Raw genomic sequence first — 21,987 nt, forward strand, 5'->3', positions numbered from 1 at the left:
AAACACTAGAACATCTTTACTCTCTTGCATTCCCTGATTTTCTTTACCAGTAGTATTTCTGTAAACACTTTCCACAATACTTGACATTTCTTCTTGATATTTCTCAAATCCAGTCTTTTATCTCTCCCTTCAATACTGCTGTCTTATTTCATGCGACCTTCAACTCCATCCTGTATCCACTCAAGAGCCTCCTAATTTCTCACTTTTCTCCTAACTCCTCACTTAATATACTCTCATATTAATAGAGAGCATATGCCTTCTTCAATCTACTCCCTACCTTACTATCAGAGAATCCTTTATAATGTAGCAACCTAATTGTTATTCCTTGTTCTGACTCATCAGTGTCTTCCTCTTTTCCATTTTCTTTAGCATAAGTTCTGAATTCCTTACCACGGCTTCCATAACCCCTGCATTGAGGCATTTTCTGCTGCAGCTTCTTCCGTCATTCTCCATTTAGCCTCTTCAGACTCTAAATGTATAAAACTCTGAGCAGTCACCCTCTCAGAGCATTTTTCTCTCTAATTTCTAAATCTTTGTAAATACTTCTGCTTCTGACAGAAATTATTTTCTTAACTTCCCACTTTTAACAGAAAATCCCGTAATCATCAAAAGGGTATCTTTGTTCAGTGTACTTTGTTGTGATTGTCTGTTTACAGTCTTTTCTTCTATAATTGAAGGTAAAATGCTTGTGGCTCAAGATTAAGCATTATCTACCATTGTTTCTCAGTACTTAATACAGTTTTGACTTATGGAAGATGCTCACTAAGTGTGTCTGTGAGATGCCATTTAGAGTTAAGCACATCTCAAGAATTGCACTGTCCTGGAATGCTATCTGAATAGCTACTAAAGATTTTCTATCTAAATGATTTTTTAATGTTTTAATGAATGAATTCAATCACAAAAGTATGTTTATGCTCTTGGAAGACCCTGTTTTTGGTCTATCTCAAATAATCATATTTTATGGTAATAATGTAATGCTTAGAATTAATAGAGAGCCATATGCCAATAGAAAAATGAACACTGAAGAACTACTGGAATAATAATGCTGAGTTTATGCTTTCTGCCAGGGAATGTGCTCAGTATTGGAGCCACGAACACAGATGAAACATGGTGATCATCATTAATGAGTGCCTACAATATCAAGGCCCTGTTCCAGGTCTTAAAGCTATGTTTTGAATAAAGAGCCAATAGGGCTTTATAGATGATTTGAATAAATAGCGAGAAAGTGAATTAATTAAGTTAAATGTCTATATTGTGATCTTTAGCAACAGGGTACTCGGTGATTCCATTACTAAAAGGAGAGTGATTGGAAAACAAAAATATTTAATGAAATTTCATGATTTCTATTTTTAACAGGTTAGCTTGAGATATTTAGACATTCTGCCATGTGTATTTGTAAATTGAGCCATTATCTATACTACTCTGGAGTTCTAGGGAGAATCCTATATAGATGCTATATAATAGAGCCTTTGTCTCTGATTCCTGGGAGGCAGCCTTTAAATACTTGAAACTATTTGAGTCATAGGAATATTTCTGTTATTTATGAGCCTCTTGAATCACATCTGAAGCTGTGCTAAGAGATAAGTCAGGTTTGGCAGTGGTCTCTGGAAAGACCAACAATGTGATTACAAGGTTAGGGCTTTGAGCCAGCCTAATTTCTAGGGAGAGGAGGGGCCTGGAGATTTAGTTTAATTATGTGGACAGTGATTCTATCAATTATGCCTGTGTAATGGAATCCCAGTGAAAATTCTGAACACTGAAGCTTAATGAAGCTTCCTGGTGTGTGAACATATATCAATATGCCAGAGGGTTATGCACCGTGATTTCACTGGGAGAGGGCATGAAAGCTTTGCATTCAGGACCCTCTCGGGACCTTTTTGCATTCAGGACCCTCTCTTCATTTAAATGGTCCTAATAAGTCTCCTATATAATAAAGCTGTAATCATAAGTGTCATGCTTTCCTGAGTTCAGTGAGTAATTATTGTTAATTCTCAAGCCTAAGAAAGTTTGGAAGAACCTCCCAGATTTTGAGCTAGTTGGTCAGAAGTACAGGTGGCACAGGGAGGTTCAAACTCATTGCTAACATCTGAAATTAGAGCAGTCTGGCTGTGGACAATGCCTTTTAACTTGTAGGGTATGCACTAATTCCATTTGGTAAGTGTAAAAATTGAATTACAGTATTGCAAAAGGCAATAAAAGTAATGAAAGTCAGAGAACAGGAAGAGCCTTCTAGAAGGAAAATGTATATGAGTGAGTGAAGAGATCCATAAATGTATACCCAGACGAGCATATGTTTAAAGGACAAGTAAAGATGGGAGAGCCAGTCAAGCAGACTGAGAGGGGAACTATTGTAGTGGTAGAAGGAAAGGAACTATTACTGAGGTAGGAAGAAAATAAGGAGACGGTATTACACCGTAAAAATAGTATATTAAAATATTTCAAGAATGAAAAAAGGTTGATCTCTGAGAAACTGATAAGAGGATAAATAGCAGTTGATGAGTAGAGGTGCTCGCCTGGAGATTGTTGCTCACAAAATAGTCATACCAAGTGAAATAGTCATACTGATTGCAATAATAAGTATCATGGTAGCTAACATTTAATGAGTACTTATTATAGGCCAAACTCTCCTTTAAGTAACTTAGCTTAGGGTATTGATTCATTTGATAGTCACAACACTGTAAGCTAGGTTCTATTACATTTCCTATTTTAATGACTATTGTTAAATTGTAGGGAATTGAGGAAAACCTATGAAATGAAAAATGTGTCTCTTTGAATGAAGTTTTCTATAAAGGAAAGTATAAGAATATAATGATATAGTAATAAGGTAGTAGGTGTCACAGTATAGATAAGCTAAAAGCATAGGAAATGTAAGTCAAGAAGTGGGACAGATAAAATCGAAGGACCTATTATTATTGGAGGCAACATTATTTTTAATGAATAATACTAGTCAAGGAATTGGTAGCGACTGATATATACAAAAATAGATGCAAACAATTTTTTTGCAGTAGACTGTGACAAAAATCTTGCACAGGGTTACTGTATAAATGAGACTGAAGTAGAAATGTTGCTGAATTCCAAACTTTACATGTATTTGTCATAAGATCTTGTTTGGCATATAAGCAAAAGTGTCTTCTGTTGAAAGTGCATTTTTAGCCAACGCTTAATATAATTGTGGGGCTATGTATGTAATAAAATTTTAGCATTTGTTGAAAACAAATATTTATATGGGCTTGTCAATTCATAGTAAACATTTGTATACATGCATTATTTACCTTAAGCACATTATCTTCTTTAAATGACAAATCTACTTTAGAATAAGATGTTATTTCCTAGTTTTCTGGACTTTACTGAGCAGTTTCTTACATGCATGCACACAGAAAAACAAACCACACTCACAACTATTTGGAGAAGACCAGTCTTCTCCAGTGCTGGAACTTATTAATCTTCCAGCACAGGTTTGAGATAAGAAAGACCTTAGGAGTTTCTATAACATGTTCAAATGTAATTTGGTTAGTTTGTGGTAAAGTTGAAACTACTCCAATTGTTTTTATGCTAGTGTATACACTAATGTTTTCCCAACTATGAGTGGTTCTTATTGCAAATTAAAAATATATGTAGACTCATGTTACATTTCTATAGCTGTGAGCCTTTTAGATAGAGTACATGTGAGGAAGAGTGAGTTCCTGACTAAATAAGTCATTGCTGTTGTGCAGACAGACTCATGAAATGGGAGGTACCTCTTAGTCACTTTGATTTTCACCTTTGTTCCTCTGCCTGTGACTTACTAGCAATCAGTCACATTCACTTTCTTTCTTGAAAAATATGTTGTTGTTGCCCTTCAGCTCTTTCTTCATAGCTTGGAAACCCCAGCAGACATTTAAAAAAGAAAGATCAATCTGGCTTTTAGAATGTTAGAAGATTGCATTAACCCCTGACATACATTGGGATCATAGCACGTGGCAATGAACCTCTCAATCCTAAAGCTTAAAAGCTGGCCTTTTTAAAGAACATATGATCCAAGTCAATCTGTTCATCCCCATCACAACCTTTCTCACATAATAATCCATTTGAACCCACTGAGTGGCCAAGTGAATCTGCAGATATGAAATCCGCAAGGTACACACAAAATAACCTGCCTGCGTTGTGGCTCTGCAGGCGTGCAATTGTACATCTCCTGCAAAGGTAATCTCAACACAACCACCTGGCAGCCACCTATACCTTATTCGTTGTATGTGGGTCAGATAGCACTGAGCTCCATGTAAGTTCAGTGGGGCAAAAAAATTAAACATTAAAAAATAAAAATTTGAGGCAAATAGAACCAGGTTCCCCAAGCACAAATTTTTATTTCCTAAATAACGCATGTATGCTGCAGAAAAAAAAAAGTTTGTACAGTATTTATACAATTTATTTATATGGTTCTTCAAGGAAAAACCTTCTGAATGATGGCACAGCTGGCAAAAGTTAGGCTACACTGGAAAATAAGTTTGAAAGTTTCGATTCCGTAGTGTATTTTGTCCTTAGAATACATTTCAAAGCAATAAGGTTTGCCGCAGTCCATTTCAAAGATTTCCTTAAACCCTTTAAACTCCTGTCGATATAATAACAAAGAATGAATGAATAAAGAGATAAACAAGTGAGTTCGAGTCCTTTTGAGTTGGAAAAGTGTTCTGTAATAGAGCTAATAAGCAATGAGTTTACAGCTTCAAAAAACACCTCTCTGTTTTCTGAGTCATAATCATGTGGTACTTAGGTAGCCTATATAATACTGAACATAAAGAAACACTTAAGCTGCTGTTGTCAAAAAACACAGAATATATTATAATGCTGTATGTAATACTCAGATTCCAAGAAATAATTCTTAATAATATGAGCATGCATGGAAAACAGAGTTGTTGCACTGCTCGGCCATTTCTATTACTTTGAATGCAAGAAGACTGAGTATGACAAGCGATTTATAGAGAAGTAAGTCCTCTTTAGAGATCAACTTTCCTGTATTATTTATGGTTCATGTTGTTCCTGGCTCAATAATATGTGAAGTGCATGCAGTTTTTTGAAGGGTAGTCAATTCATCCCCTGCAGATCTTTCTGTGGTCTATTTGATAAGGAGCCCTTTGAAATACTGGATTTCTGGTTGCTCTGAGCCATTCTTGATTTTAGTGCCCAGAATAAGCACAACTACAAATATGAAGCATCATCCTCAGAATTCTGGCTTATTGTAAAAATCACACATGCCCATGGCAGAAATTTAGAAGATATGTATAAATAAAAGTATCTGTATTCTCTAAGACATTGATTCAAATCTTCCCCATATTTTTGCTATAAATATATACATTTCTATTGATATACAATATGAACAATGTATACTTATGACTAAATGCAACATTCATTAAGGGCAAATGTTATAATTTGTAAAGAGGTAGAAAATGTGTGGATAAAGAAATAAACTGAAAAAATGCCACACAGTATGCATATAATCTGCAATTCGAAAAATAGATGTACAGTGTTTATTAAAACTTTAGGGGCATCGATGTTTCAAAATTCCTAAGAGGGAAGGGATAACTTGAACCTGTTAGCAAGTGCCATGGATCTGCATAAAAATGTGAGAGTAATGGAGGAGGCAACATTAACATATCTTGTTACTACAAGAAAGAATGCTGAATATTTGTGAAAATATTTTAAAGCATGTGCTATTTCTCTGAACAGATCACCAGCACTGATGAAATTGGTGTATTATAAAATTTATGGTAGTGTTGTACTGGCCCGAGCGTAGAAAGTCAACACCAAGACAAAAGTATGCCAAATTGCAGGGTCTTTATTGCCACCAGCCACCAAGGACTCGCGTCTCTCCAACCCGTGGCCCTGAAAGGAGGGTGTCAAGACCTTTTGTACCCGTAAAACTACCTCGGGAGTGAGGGTGAGGGGCAGGGGTGGGGGTGAGGGGCTTCAGACGTTCTGAGGGCTAGTGGATTCTGTAAATCACCTCCTGGGTGGAAATGAGGGTGAGGGGCTCCGGACATTCCAGTGGATTCCTGGGCGAAGATGAGGATGAGGGGCTCCGGCCATTCCGAGGGCCAGGGGACTTTGGACATTCTGATTGTTACTTAATTGGTTCACAAAAGTCAAGATTAGCATTTGTTTACACATTGTCTGGGTAGGGTGGAAATTACAGTCCTTAATTACTTATTACAAGTCGCAGGGGCCAAGATGGTATGGGTTTGGACTGCTTGCCTGTCACATTTGGGTTACAGAGAGCAGTTTCAATAGAAAGCCGAGGTATGGTTGAGGTATGCAGTTTTATGAGGCTTTAACCATGTCACAGTAGCAATGGTCAAGCTAATTATTTTGGGGTCACTGCTTCAGTTGCTTTCCAGAAATATTCCAAAATTCTCTAGAATCCTAAACATTTTTCCTTTATGGAAAGGAAAAATTAAATTCTTGTTTTAAATTAATTTTTTTTTAAAAAAATGAGTATCTTTCCTTATTGGGGACATAATTAAAATGTATTCAATTGATTAAACAGAATGTGATTTAACAGAACAATTACATCAAAAGTTTTGCTAAATCTGTGCAATGCTCTTATTCACTGGTCACTTCATGTTAATCTAATGCTTGATATCCTATTTCTTTTAAGCAAGATTTTATTCCTTTACGTTATGAATCAAAATATGATTCATGCATCCAAGATCTACCCAAAATGATATATGTTTAACCCTATAACAGATTTAATTAATAATTCTAATTTTTACATTGAAATAATTTTTATAGTAAAAAAAGAAACAATTTATAAATAAAATGATCAATGCATGCTTCATTAAACATATTGGAAATTGTAAAATGAGACCACTCTTAGTATTTAAGCTTTCACATCAGTGGCAAATAATTAAAACATTGAAATATCCACACAACTTTAAGGTTGTGCTTTAAGTCTGTTCAAACCCCCTATCTACCAGATCCATGCTCTAAGGAGTTATCAGAAAAATGATTCAAAGTATGGCTAGCATCGCTGAGTGATGGTGTGGCATAAAATAAAGTTATGGGAATAAATATGAGGCTAACTCCACAACACTTGAGCAGTTCCTTATTCCAGGCTTCAAACATCCCTGATGAGGCAATGGAAATCAATCATTTCCTCAGCATGAAGCTTGACCTTCAGAAAAGGGTGGAAATGATTTCCTGCAACTTTATAAAGAGGTGCAAAGAGACCTTCATTAACAGTCTACTCAGCTTATGTCATGTTTTTTACCAAAGTGATCTTGAAAGAACCTTCAAAGAAACAGAGATCAGACTCTGATTAAAATAGCATTTGATTAGCCATCCTTGACTCAGCCTTTCCAAAATTTCCACTAAAATATACAAATAAAGACACAGTAAGAGATGAAATATCATCAGAATAGTAAGAAATAATGCTGCCAATGCTTTCACTACACTCTTTGAGGGAATTTTACTAATTCATGACCTATAGAGACTAATAAAGAATTACAACTCTTAGGAAACTCATGATTCAATGCCAGAAAGAAGGTGGAAAGTCCACTCTTCTCCCCTTCCAAGAATCCTAATTCAAAGGCTCATAGCAGCATTTTTTCTATACGTACAGCCAAAATTATCTACCAAAGTACATATCAAAACATAAATTCCTGAGCCCAATATAATAATTTTTAAATAAAAATACTTTGGTGTAGATCTTGGAAATAAGCATTAAGAGTGATCTTTCGGCACATTAACATTTGAAAACCACTACCCTATATAATAAAAAGTCTTAAAATTAGAAGTCAGCAAAAAAACATAGTATTCATATAAACTCTAACCACAGGATTATAACAGAATTAACATTTTTGTTGAATTTTCTCTATCTGCCATTATCTTGTAGCCCTCAGATTATAGATAGATAGATAGATAGATAGATAGATAGATAGATAGATAGATAGATGTGTGCGTATGTGTGTGTGTATATATATATATATATATATAATGTATATATAAAATCATAAACAGATAGAGATTTATATATAAAATCCATTATATATAAGCTTTATATATAAAATCCTATACAGATATATAATATTTTTAACAAAGAAATTCTCTGTTCATGTTGTCATGGAGATTCAATGAGGAATCATCATATTTTTCATTACTTCCAGGTAAACCCTGGCCATCAAGTCCCCAGAAATAATTAATATTAAGTTATGGAAAATAAATAAAGATGAAAAGATAATTGGAAATTCTGTGCCCTGACAGAAGATACACATTTGTCAGAGGTCAGTTTGAGACCAGGAGTAGGAATTTCTTATCATGCAAGCTAGTGACCCAGGGCTTTTCTCAGTCACTTTGCCAGCCAGGGATCTCCACAGCTGGCTAGTGACACCCCTACACCACCTGGGCCTTGCTCAGCTGGGCCTGATGCTAGAGACACCCTCTGCCCACTTGACCCACCTGTGTTATAACTTGTACCTGTGTTTGGCATTTCCTGAACTTTTGTCCTGCATCCAAGAAGAATGAGGATATGCTGACAGTTTGAAGGGTGAGGAGGGTGGAGAATAATTTTATTGAGTGACAGAACATTTCTAAGTGGAGAGGGGATGCAGAGATGGCCCCCCACCCACACAGTCAGGTGGTTTCTCTCCCAATGTGGCTGAATCCAGGGCTTTTTTTGGGCTCAGAGTAGGAGAGTGCATGCTGATTTGTTTGTGAGTATGCAAAAAGGGTTAAACCAAAGGCATCGCTTACAGGTGGTGCAACAGTGTGGAAAAACAATTAGGAAATAGTAGGTGTATGTAAAACAGGTGAAGAGTGGTAATCAATCAGAGGAAAGCATACGAATCAGAAAGACAGGTGCTCAATCCAGTCTTTGGGATTCGCTTGTAGTGTGGCTTTCAGGCTTTAAATTGTCTTCATCTTACAGATGGGGTTTCACTAGGGACCCATCTCTGTCTGCCTGGGCATTTGCTTGCTTCCTGTCACTGTCGGTAAAAAGTGAGTTAGTGTTGGTTCTGCTCAGACTAACAAAGTAAGAAGAGTAAGTCCACCCTTAACTTTGTAAAAAAGTTATTTCCCCCATTTTAGTCATGGGAAAAATATATAAAAATCTTCTACATAATCAATGAATTTTTAAAATCAATTTACTATGGTCACAGACTATGAAGACTCATCCTGAGAGCTAGGACTCTGGGATCTTCTTATTTAGGTCATATCTGTACACTTTCCACTATGACCCTGTTTGTTCACTGAAAACATGCATCATGAAAACTCATCAATATAAAAATTATTGGTAGGACCAAGTGCAAACTAAACTGAGAATCCTGTTTGCATAGTTCACCTGCAACTTATCAATGCAGTTCAGAATAAAGTATGTCAAAGCAGCTTACAAAGTTAGGGTCATCTGAATGCATTTTGAATAAAAGCGTTCACTGAGACACCCTTGGGAATGAATCATCGCAATGGGATGCTTCTGATGAAATATTTCTGAGTAGGGTTCAGTCAGTCAATGATATAAAGCAGTTGGAATGTTTCTGTTAAGGTTAACCAGAGGTAACACTAGTTTGTAGATGGGAAATCATCCAGATTATTCAATGACAGGTTATGCCGTTATAGCTGAGAGCAGCATCTCCCTTTGGTTGGCACTGAAACTAAAAGAACCAGGAGGACATCTAGAAGGAATGTATGATAAATAAATGTAAATTTTTTAAAATGAACCAAAAACAAAAACTCTATATTTGATAACAGTACTGAAGCAGTAAAGCAGTTTTATTTTCTTTTTTATCATGTGAATATTTTCAACAAGCATCTCCAATAGTATCTTTGGATCAACTCAACTAATCACTTGGGAATCAGAAGTAGAAATGTTTAAACGAGTTTACCTCCATGGGTAAGAAGATTTGTATTCATAAAAGACATGTAACTGCAATGAATTAGATGTTTTCTCAGACTGGTTCAAGCATTGTCTGAATATAAAATAGGCTCAAAATTGGTGCCTCTTAAATGTGAGTTGGCTTCTCTTCACTATAGAAAGACCTCATAAATCTGTGTGTGTGAGAGATTAGTAACTCGCAGTGCATAATAAGTACCTGCATGAATAAAAAAGAAATATAATTATGGGGAGTAGGCAGAAAAGGCAGAAATACTTGTAAGGAATTAGGACAATGACTAGGTTTAGAACAGTGCAAACTTTTCACACCCCTTCCACTTATGGTGCAACCTATGATGCATCAGTGAAAACGTGGATGGAGAACTATGTTATAATTTAAAGGCAAGGTTTATCACTGTAACTGCTTTGAATGCTCTTAAATATGTTCTGATGAATTTTCAGCTCCAGGGTTTAAATGTATTACTCTGGATATAAATTATAGATATATCTACAGGATATAAATATTCATTTAAAGGTAAATTAGTTGAGGAAGTAAAGAACACTTTCCAGGAGGAGGTACAATTTAGATTTTTCCTTGAAAAAAAATCAGTAAGATTTCAACATGAAGGTTGACAAATTTAAGAAAGTGGAAACAGTACAATCAAATCCATGAATAAGGAAAGATTAGGGCCTATACGGGCAATTCTGAATAGGGAGAAATATGGGGTAAGACTAAATGTGTGGTTGCAGGATCTTCTGTAAGCGATTTAATCCACTGAGGGAAAGGCATCAAAAGTCAAGGCCCCTGGAGACGTGCAAACGACCTTCACAGGTTACAACTTACAGGCACTGTCTGCCCTCAGAAGGCAGTCAGCCAGGCACCATATACTCAGGAAAACCTACAAGATTAGTCAGCTAAAACTGTTAAATGGAAGCATCCTGCAAAACAGATGCAGAGACCGGAGTTGAACAAGCAAGGAGAGTCATTTTAGCCAGACATAACAAGAAAAAAAATAGAAACCAGAGGAAAATGTATATGGTACAAATTGGGTGTGGGACAGAGGGAAATTCTCTGGGCAATGAGCTAACCAGAAAAGATCGATGCAAACCATGACATACACCTCTTTTTTGGCTTGTATATCTTGTATATCCTAATGTGACTCTACTTAAGGATTCTTGGAAAAGTTCTTTGGAATACCACGTTATTTCTCTTCACATGGTATTTTAATGACTTTCTATATATTTCTGGTTTCAGATTCATCAAAACTCTGAAATTAGAGTGACAGTGACCTAATGACTATAATGTAATTATTACTATAGTATTGAGTTAATTTGATTTCAGAATAATACAAGGGATAGTTTCTATCTACTCAATAAGAATTTAACGCAATTTCATCAGTGATTATAACTGATATAAGACCAACATATGTAATCAGTTTGAGCCTGGGAACATTAATCAGGGGAGAATTCTTATTTTATCATAAAATACTTTATCAACCCTCAGATTCTCTAAATTTTACAACGTTGTTTTCCCTTCCTTCATATGGAAACCTTTCCAGTGATTCGTCAACACATTACATCATTCTGCAGTTTTAGTCAATCACAGCGGTCGACCTATTACATTTCTCAACACTGTTTTCCAAACTTTCCTATCTCTCTCTTCCGGCAACATCCTTATTATGAGCCACTATGTTTTTATTTTTAAGAATTGACTTCTTTTTTTTGCATTGTATTACATTTTTATTGTAATAGAATATCCATAATATAAAATTTACCATTTTAATCAATTTAAGGGTATAGTTCAATACCATTAAATACATTCACCTTGTGGTGCAATAATCAGCACCATCCATCTCCAGGATTTTTTTAATCATTCCAAATTCTGTACTCATTCAATAATAATTTCCCATTCCTTCATCACAGTTCTTGCTAAATTCTTTATTTTCTGTCTCCATGAGTTTACCTATCTAAGCTCCTCGTGTAAGTGGAATCATACAATATTGTCCTTTTGTGTCTGGCTATTTTACTTAACGAAATGTCCTCAAAGTTTATCCATGCTGTAGCATGTGGCAGAATTTTACTCCTTTCAAAGACTGAATAATATTCTACTGCATGTATACATACAATAGTCTACTGTGTGTGTGTATATATATATATATCTGTCTCATATTGTGTTCTTCCATTCATCTTTCAATGGGCATGTGAACTGTTTCCATATTTTGACTATTGCATTGCATTTTTATTACACATATTGCATTAGATAATATGGTCTGTATTATATGTGATTTATTAAGGTCTCTTTGGCCTAGTAATATTTTTTTTAATTATACTTTAAGTTCTGGGATAATGTTCAGATCATAAGGATTGTTACATAGGTATACACATGACATGGTGGTTTGCTGCATCCATTCCCCCATAACCTACATTAGATATTTCTCCTAATGTTATCCCTCCCCAATCTCGCCACCCCTCTAGCCCCCTCACCTGCAACAGGCACCAGTGTCTGATGGTCCCCTCCCTGTGTCTATGTGTTCTCATCGTTCAACACCCACTTACGAGTGAGAACATGCAGTGTTTGGTTTTCTGTTCTTGTGTCACTTTGCTGAGAATGATGGTTTCCAGATTCATCCATGTCCCTGCAAAGAACATGAACTCATCCTTTTTTATGGCTGCACAGTATTCCATGGTGTATAGGTGCCACATTTTCTTTATCCAGTCTATCATTGATGAGCATTTGGGTTGGTTCCAAGTCTTTGAAATTGTAAACAGTGCTGTAATGAACATAAATGTGCATCTGTCTTTATAATAGAATGATTTATAATATTTGGGTATATACCCAGTAATGGGATTGCTGGGTCAAATAGAATTTCTATTTCTAGGTCCTTGAGGAATGGCCACACTGTCTTCCACAATAGTTGAACTAATTTACACTCCCACCAACAGTGTAAAAGTATTCCTATTTCTCCACATCCTCTCTAGCATCTGTTGTCTCCAGATATTTTAATTATTGCCATTTTAACAGGCATGAGATGGTATCTCAATGTGGTTTTGATTTGCATTTCTCTAATGACCAGCGATGATGAGCTTTTTTTCATATTTATTGGATGCATAAATATCTTCTTTTGAGAAGTGTCTGTTCATATCCTTCAACCACTTTTTGATGGGTTGTTTTTCTTTTGGAAATTTGTTTAAGTTCTTTATAGATTCTGGATATTAGCCTTTTGTCAGATGGGTAGATTGCAAAACTTTTTTCCCATTCTATTGGTTGCCAGTTCACTCTAATGATTGTTTCTTTTGCTGTTTGGAAGCTCTTGAGTTTTTTTAAGATCCCATTTGTCTATTTGGGCTTTTGCTGCCATTGCTTTTGGTGTTTTAGTCATGAAGTCTTTGCGCATGCCTATGTCCTAAATGGTATTGCCTAGGTTTTCTTCTAGAGTTTTTATGGTGTTAGGTCTTATGTTTAAATCTTTAATCCATCTGGAGTTAAGTTTTGTATAAGGTGTAGGGAAGGGGTCCAGTTTCAGCTTTCTGCACTTGGCTAGCCAGTTTTCCCAACACCATTTATTAAACAGGGAATCCTTTCCCCATTGCTTGTTTTTGTCAGGTTTGTCAAAGATCAGATTATTGTAGATGTGTGGCATTACTTCTGAGGCCTCTGTTTTATTCCATTGGTCTATATCTCTGTTTTGGGACCAATACCATGCTGTTTTGATTACTGTAGCCTTGTAGTATAGTTTGAAATCAGGTATCATGATGCCTCCAGCTTTGTTTTTACTGCTTAGAATATCATTATTTTTAGTTAAGATTGAATGTATACTTAAAGAGATTGTGAATTCTCTATTCAGAATCCACAGGACATGGATGTTTTTGGAGTAACTATAGTAATCAAATAGTTAACCGCAGACTGAGGGGAGCTGGGAGTAGGTGGAGTTGGAGATTGGATACAAGTTTCAAGGGGAAATTTGAATTTTCTGCATATTTGAATCCATTTTTCTCCCATTAAGACATATTAATTATAGTCTAGAAAATAAAATGTGATTTTTTTCTTTGCAACTATTACATTCCAGTGCTACAGTCATATAGTCAGCCTTGCTCAACCACCTTCAGGGTTTCTGTTTATCTTCTATACATATGGCTAAGCATCCCACACATAAGGATCTGAATAAAAGTCTACAGTTCTGAAATCTTAATTTTCTCCTGAAATATTTCTTCATTAGAAACATTTTATAATACTATCCCTTTTATTTCATTGGGCATCATATCATGAGGATAACAGCAAGTCTGTACTTCACATGTGAAATAATACCAGATTCTCATACATGTCATTTGATCAAAACATTGTGTACTCCAGGGAAATGTCTCAAGCTGTATCTTGTGTTCACAAAACTAGTATGTTACCCGCAGATCTACAGTCTCTGAATAGCATGGCAATATTATACAGGAACCTGCTGTTTATGCTAATTTAAGGTCATTGCTTGTGCTAGCCTCAGTTATCTTCCATAACTCACAATTATTAGCAACCACATTCTGTTGTCTCATAGTTGTCTGATTTGTAGTTAAATATTTTCATTGCCTTATAGTTACAATGAAAGATACTGACCTTTAGAACCAGGTGAATTTGGCCTGTGGTAGAAGTTGTTCATTCCTAGATTAAGCAAGCATGAATTTTCAAACTACCACCATAGAACATTACAGAGCAATGTGGAGCTCTAGGGAATGAAGGCAAGATTTGAAATCTCTGTATTTAAATAAAGGCCTTGTGGCTCCTGTACCTTGATCAAGTTAAATCACATGCCTGTAAATCATATTTTCATGCTTAGCATTATCAATTTACTTCCTATTTGACACTATGAAATGTGTCATATTGAAAACTGGCATAATTCTAGCTGACATTGACCTGTGTCAACTGTGATTATCAGTCATACTTCAGTGATTATGTCATTAGTGGGAAATGCCTAATTGCTGTAATTTTATTTTAAAATAGTTACAGGTAAACTAACCCAGCTAAAATGGCAACCCATCCTTTGAGTAAATCCTTATTTCTTAACTATTTACAAATGCCCACTAGAAAAAAAAAATATGGAAAGAGGGAAAGACAACTGGCTTCCGTTTAGAATTAAGAACCTATTACAAGATGTATTATGAACTTGCATGACCTTGAATGAAGCATTTTCTGTTACAAAGTCTAAATTCCACGTTTAAAATGAGTATTGGATTGAACTAACTTTTAAGTCCTCTATAGCCCTAAAATGTTCTGACTTTCAATCATTACCAGTATTGCATTTTTATATTCAACAAGGATATACGATATATTCTATTACTTGAACATGGTTTATTTCTGCTAGAAGCTCTGCATTTTCTCAAAGATGTGTCATTTTGATCATATTTTTATGCAAATTTTATGTCCATGTAGCAATTATTTTAATACAAATAGACACTCTGAGGACAGGATTCAAATGTTTATCAAATATGTTTTCTTTTTTTAATTTGCCTGTTTGAATATAATATTCCTAAAGTTATTGCCGATCAAACAGCATCCAGCCAATTGATAAATGTCTAACACCTGATCCAAATAAACACCTGCCAAGGAACTTTGACTCAGAAGCAGATGTAGAAGTTTTTATTTGTTTTTTTGTTGTTTTGGCAATCTCTATTGGCATAGTAATAGAGGTATTTTTGTTTCAGGGTGATATTGACATTGACACATATCTACTTAAATAAATTAGCATTCTAATCTCTCATTGACATTTGGTTGGAATAACAGACTCATATCCCAATGTGAACTGACCCAAGCAATTTCAGTAAAATCCATGAGCAATACAAGATGTACTGGTATGTGTGCATGCTACTAAAATGGGGTAGTATTGGTCTGACGTCCATTGCCCTACAACTGATCTTTTGCATGTTCATGTGCTGAATATTAAATCATAACACAGAACAAAACTACAGTTAGGAGAAAAGGAACCTTTTATTATTTTATTACTGTTTTATTATTTATGAAAATATGATTGCTTACACTATTTCTAAAAGCTGTTTTCAATGGAGAGTCTACAGAATAACTGCAAGTCCTTTTATTCAGTTTACAAGGCCATTCATGTTCTGCCCTTGCCCAACTCTTTGACCTTGTGACCTTCTGTTTCTTCATTTCTCATTTTATCACAACCACACTGACGTGTTTTATTTACAGTTTTCTGAAATCGTCTTGCTTTCAGGCCTCTGAGCCTCCTTGCCACCCCCTCTGCCTGGCATGTTGTTCCTTTCTTGCTTACCTGGCAAACTCCTATTATCTCACAGTTTCAGCTCCAAGATTTCTTCATTCATCCACTCTTTTCTTCAAGCAATATTTGTTTCATGTAGATGCTGGGAATAGTCCTGAGAACTTATGATTAAATAAAATAATCCAAACAAATATAAATAGCCTGAGAGTTCTATTAAGGGGAAGTATACAGTGTCATTGTTACCAGAAAGGGTTGCTTATCCAGACTCCAAGAGAGGGTTCTTGGATCTCATGCAAGAAGGAATTCGAGAGAATTCATAAAGTGAAGGCAAATTTATTAGGAAAGTAAAGGAATAAAAGAATGGCTAGTCCATAGGCAGAGCAGCAGCATGGGCCACTGGTTGCTCATTTTTATGACTATTTCTTGATTATATGCTAAACAAGGAGTGCATTATTCATGCCTCCCCTTTTTAGACCACATAGGGTAACTTCCTGAAATTACCATGGCATTTGTAAGCGGTCATGGCACTGGTGAGAGTGTAGCAGTGAGGACAACTACCAGGGAAGGCAGGGAAGGCACAATGGATGCTGTGGTGTAGCACCCAGACGTTCCCTTCAGGACTAAGACTGTCACTCACCTATCTGCTGGGAGTATTGGCAACCAGCAGCTCACAGCTGATAATGTATTTGAGAATTGCCCTCAACCTAAGGGAACTTACCTTGCCTAAATTAATAATCCTCTTCCTAGGGCAGATCAGTGTGGAATAGGAGGTTGCAAAGACCTGGCCCTTTGCATCAATCACTGGCCATTGCAACTCCCTATAGGCTTATCAGAGGCCTCTGATGCAATGGCATCACAGTGCAGCCTCTGCCGAATTCTACTTTCCTCATACCTTTTCAGACTTGATCCTCAGAGCATTCTCTTTGTGTTGTTGTAGTTGTTGCTGTTGTTGTTTTAAAGCACAAAATTTGGGGGTGATTTGTTTCATATTAGTAAATAACTAACACTTCTTCCCAAGTCCCTCTGGGGATTCAAACAACTAAGTTTTCTGCTTGTTCTTCTCCTTGTTTGGATCTATTAAGCACTCCCCATCCCAGTTTCTTGAAAGATAGGTTCTCATTCCCCTCATCCCTCTTGGCAAGGAGCTTTTCAGTTACCTTATTAAATGCTTAAGTTCACATGGCTGGTAAGTGGCTTTGCTATTATTAAAACTGCAGTTAAATTCTTACGCTATATTCTGGCTCACATGCCCTAGATAATGAAATGCAGTTGAAGTACTTTAAACAAAGGCATGACTGTTTCTATTCAACAGTGTGCTGAATATGGTAGTCAATGGCATTACACAAGAAGGATAAATTAGTCACAAAAAGATAAAGAAAAAAATGACCTTGAATGCAGATGTAAAGCATGTCTATGTGCACATTTCATGTTGCAGGCCCCAACAAACAATCAGGATTTCCAAAATCCACTGATAAGCAGGGTTATGGTTAGAAAGACCTATTGTTATCTTGAACTCGCTTTTTTAATGTTTTCTAAAATATTAGGAAAACTGTCTATTCTGTTTTGGGAATCTTGATTGTAGTTAGGAAGTACAATGCCGCTATTGCCATTCTGACTGATTTAGGAAGGAATATATGCAGAGAGAGCGTTCTAAAACTTTTGTTAAATATGTCTAATTTTTTGTGTCTAAGTTCTCTGTTGGAACTCCCACCCACCTTTATTACCGTCCCTGGCCGATTATGATAAAAGCCCCTGTCCATTAAAAGCATTTCCATTGACTTTTGGATCACGCAACATGGCTGATTAAACTAACATGATCTTCTTCCCTCTTGAACACAAGGAAACATTCGACAGAATAGAAACACAACAATAAAAATACAGAGAAATATAATAGAGTTTTTAAAAGAAAGAGAAAACATTTTATTTTTTTATCTTTCCTTTGTTAGACTTAGTATATGTATTTTCATTTTTATTGCTGGCAAAATAAAAAGGAAACCGAAAATGATGCTGTAGCAACTTGAGGAATTTTGTAAGATGAGGGCCTTACAATTTTATGAGGCTTCAACACATGTCTGAAGACAACAAGTGTGGCCGTGGACCCATTTGAGACAAACAGGTATGACTGAGGATCTTACATAAATCCAGAACCTTAAAAGATCTGCCTGTTCACTGACAGAACTCAAGCAACAACCTACCCATAATCCAGAAACAAAGACAAGGAAACGTATCTCTACCTTGAAAGAGTTGGGTTCAGAGTTAAAAATAGCATGCACTCAAGAACAGGTTTCATGATCATATTTAGGTTAACTATATGCTTCAAGGACCCCAAACAGGAAACTAACATAAAGACAATTCTTGAATCATTGCAAGCCATAGGGAATCCAGCAAGAGGAAAAATGTAAAAATGTAGGTGATGGGGAGGAAGGCAGCAAATCACACTGCCATGTGTATACCTATGCAACAATCTTGCATGTTCTTCACATGTACCCCAAAACCTAAAATGCAATAAAAAAGAAAGAAAAAGAAAAAAATAATAATAATTGGTTAATGAGGGGCACATGAATAAGGAAAATAATCCATTCTAAAGGAGATTCTCCAGACATAATAAGTAGAAGGATTGTTGTCTCTAGAAAAACTAAATTAAAAGAAAATGTGAAAGAGAGTGTTAAATAAATATTTTTAAATTTAGATGAAGAAACTGATGTAACAAAAATAAACAGGAAAATGTGCAAAAGAAGATAATAGAATATCTAAAACGAAATGCTTAATATTTATTGAAATTATAAATTCAATGAAAGATTTAAATAGCACATTAGACACAGCAATTTCTGAACTGGAAAAAAAGATATCTAAGCACTTTACTAAGATAAAGAGCAAAGCACAAATACCCTGGAATAGGGGTCTGGTTAGTACTGAGTTAAAACATACATTGGCAAGGTAATCATTTCTACGAAACAGATTTCTTTTGCACTGTGATATCAGCTAGGTGTGTTGATATCATAGTGTTAAATTTGCACTATTATATCAACACACCTAGCTGATAACATAGTGCAAATTTCCAAGGCAATCAATGTAATCCCACCCACCATAAGGCCTAGAAGAAAGACCCCTGGCCAATGTATTAGTTAACTACATGAAATATGCAGTGACAAAGCATGATTTTTTTTAGGCTCTTTATTACAAGGACTTCATAGTAGTCTGCTAGATACAAGAGTAGCTCAAGTTACAGATGTGCAATAAATACTGTGTGGCTAACTAAAGTCTGATATTTGAAAAATGATTGCTAGAAACCCTGAGATTAATCTGCCTTAATATATCCATCTTCATCAAAATTAGAAGCTATTCTGGTACAAATAAGGAAAGCAATTTAAAATAACCATCACTGGGTTATATAAAAGAGTATCAGCATAATGCAGCGTCAAGAATCATAAGAGTAATTGCAGAATTTAAAAAATACTATTAACTACGTTTGCCCCCAAATTTCTGTTTTTTTCTTTTTGCAACAGCATTTCCCTATAGGTAGGGTCATTTTGCACATTAAATGTGTTAATATATGTAAGGCAGTACCAGCCATTTAGTAAGCTCTAAGTTATTTTTTTTGTTGTTTTGAGACAGAGCCTCACTCTTTCACGAGGCTGGATTGCAGTGGTACGACCTTCGCTCACTGCAACCTCCTGAGTTGAAGTGATTATGGTGCCTCAGCCTCCCTAGTAGCTGGGACTACAGGCGCGTGCCACCACACCCAGCTAAACTTTGTATTTTAGTAGAGATGAGATTTCACCACGTTGGCCAGGATAGTCTCATTATCTTGACCTTCTGATCTGCCAGCCTCAGTCTCCCAAAGTGCTGGGTAATATTATAGGTGTGAACCACCACTCCTGACTGCTCTAAATAATATGAAATGTATTCTCAAGATATCATCATCCTCATTATGAATTACCATTTAATTCTGAAGTTAAGAAATATTCTTTTGAATATGTATGTTCAGCAACTTGGCACATGGACCTGGTCAGCACTGTTCACACCTTAATCACTGATGATCAGGTTTACATCTAGGAGACAGAAGTTAAATTGTTATATAATGCATGCTACTCTGTGACGAAAGTCCTGTGAGAGTCACTGAAACAGATGGGCAAAGCTTGTTTTCTGTGGAAATCTACAAGAATTGTTCCTGGAGAGTTGAGAAAGGTTAGTTAATTCATGCAGAAACCTAAGACGTACATATGCAGAACAAATTAGTACAGGGGTCTGCCAAATATGTTTTTGTTTTCCTGCCTCAAGATAGAAAGTTTTACATGACGTTAAGGTATGTTCATCTCACTATAAAGAACCATAATCACAGGCCTCATTTAGTGTCACTGAATCAGTGCATTGGGAAACCAAAGTCAATGTATGGACAAGGATAAAACACAGTGAATATTTCCTAGAACATTCTAAACAGAAAAGATAGTCTAAGAAAGATACTTTCCTAATATTTAAACTGATGCTGCTTAGGTAAGTTATTTTGATACATTTTTGGTCATGATCTCTTATTGGCTTATTTAGGATTTACTATTATACTTGACAACCATTTATAGTTTAAAATTGAAGGCTATTTTCAGGATTCTTGTCTCAGGTTTACACTATTATAAAACCATCATATAGTTTTCTGTATTTCTTCTTGTGCTAGAAGAAAAATTGTAGTACTGAAAACACTATATCAAATGAGAACGTTTAGTGTGTTTCCGAAGCCACTTGCTCAGAGTTTATCTCAATATTTCCTAGTGTATTTTTCTATATCTATCATATATCTTTCTGTGAGTCAAATTAGAACAGGCTATTGCATAAAATCTACAATTTAAGATGCTTATTGTGTTAGTCAGCGTTCTCTAGTGTAACGACCAATACCAACAGAATGTATGTGCAAACATATGTGTAAAAGGATTTATTTTAAGGAATTGGCTTGCAATTGTGAGGGCCCCAAAGACCAAAATTTGCAAGGCAAGCCAGCAGGCTGGAAACTCAGGCAAAATTTCTATGTTATAGTCTTGAATTATTTTCTTTATTTAAAGTCAACTAGTTGTAGATCTTAAACACATCTACAAAATACCTTTACAGTAACTTTACAACATCTAGACTACTGTTTGACCAAACAACTGGTCACCATAGCCTTGCTAAGTTGACAAAAAATTTTTTACTCATCACATTTATACCTAGTTTTTGGATGTTTAATTGATGTAACTTTTGGGGAGGACTATATCTGTTAGACTAGGTTATGCTATGATAACTAATTATGTGGAGTGTCAGAGACAGATAAAAATGTATTTATTTCTCACATGGCTACCCATCTTTCTTGAGTTGGCTACAGCATTTCTCCATGTCATCTTCATTTTAGGACCCAGGTTGCTCTAGCAACCTCTGTCTGGAACCATTACCAGTCTTAAACAGAAGGAGAAAATAAATGATGAATCCTAAGCTGGTTGTTAAGTTTTGCTTATGTCACTTGTATTCACAGTGCACCATCTACAACATACCACATAGTCAAGTCTGATGTGAAGGTGGAAGACAGGACATAGCATCTTGTTGCCAGGCAGAGTTCAGCAGGTCACATGCTCAAACTTGCCATCAATAGAACAGGGATGTATAACACCACTTAAGAAAGGGGAAGAAAATAATGTGAAGAATAATATTGTCCATCCTAAGTGCAATTTTTAACGTGTATAACCAAGTGTTCTTAAATTCAGAGAGTTGATAGTTTTAACCTTCTATAAAATTCCTAGCGAATATTCAAAATGCAAACAAGGGCCTATGGGAAGTAATGTCAACTTCAATATTTTCCATTTTAATATGGAAAAAATATTTTTGCTTTTATTAAGGTATGAACATGGTTAGTAGTTTTAAAGTGATTCTCCTACTTACTTGTTTAGGTACTCATCAATTCTATAATTA

This window comes from Sapajus apella, unplaced genomic scaffold (genome assembly GCF_009761245.1).
Source record: "Sapajus apella isolate SASKATOON/1434 unplaced genomic scaffold, GSC_monkey_1.0 scaffold46, whole genome shotgun sequence".
Classification (NCBI taxonomy): Eukaryota; Metazoa; Chordata; class Mammalia; order Primates; family Cebidae; genus Sapajus; species Sapajus apella.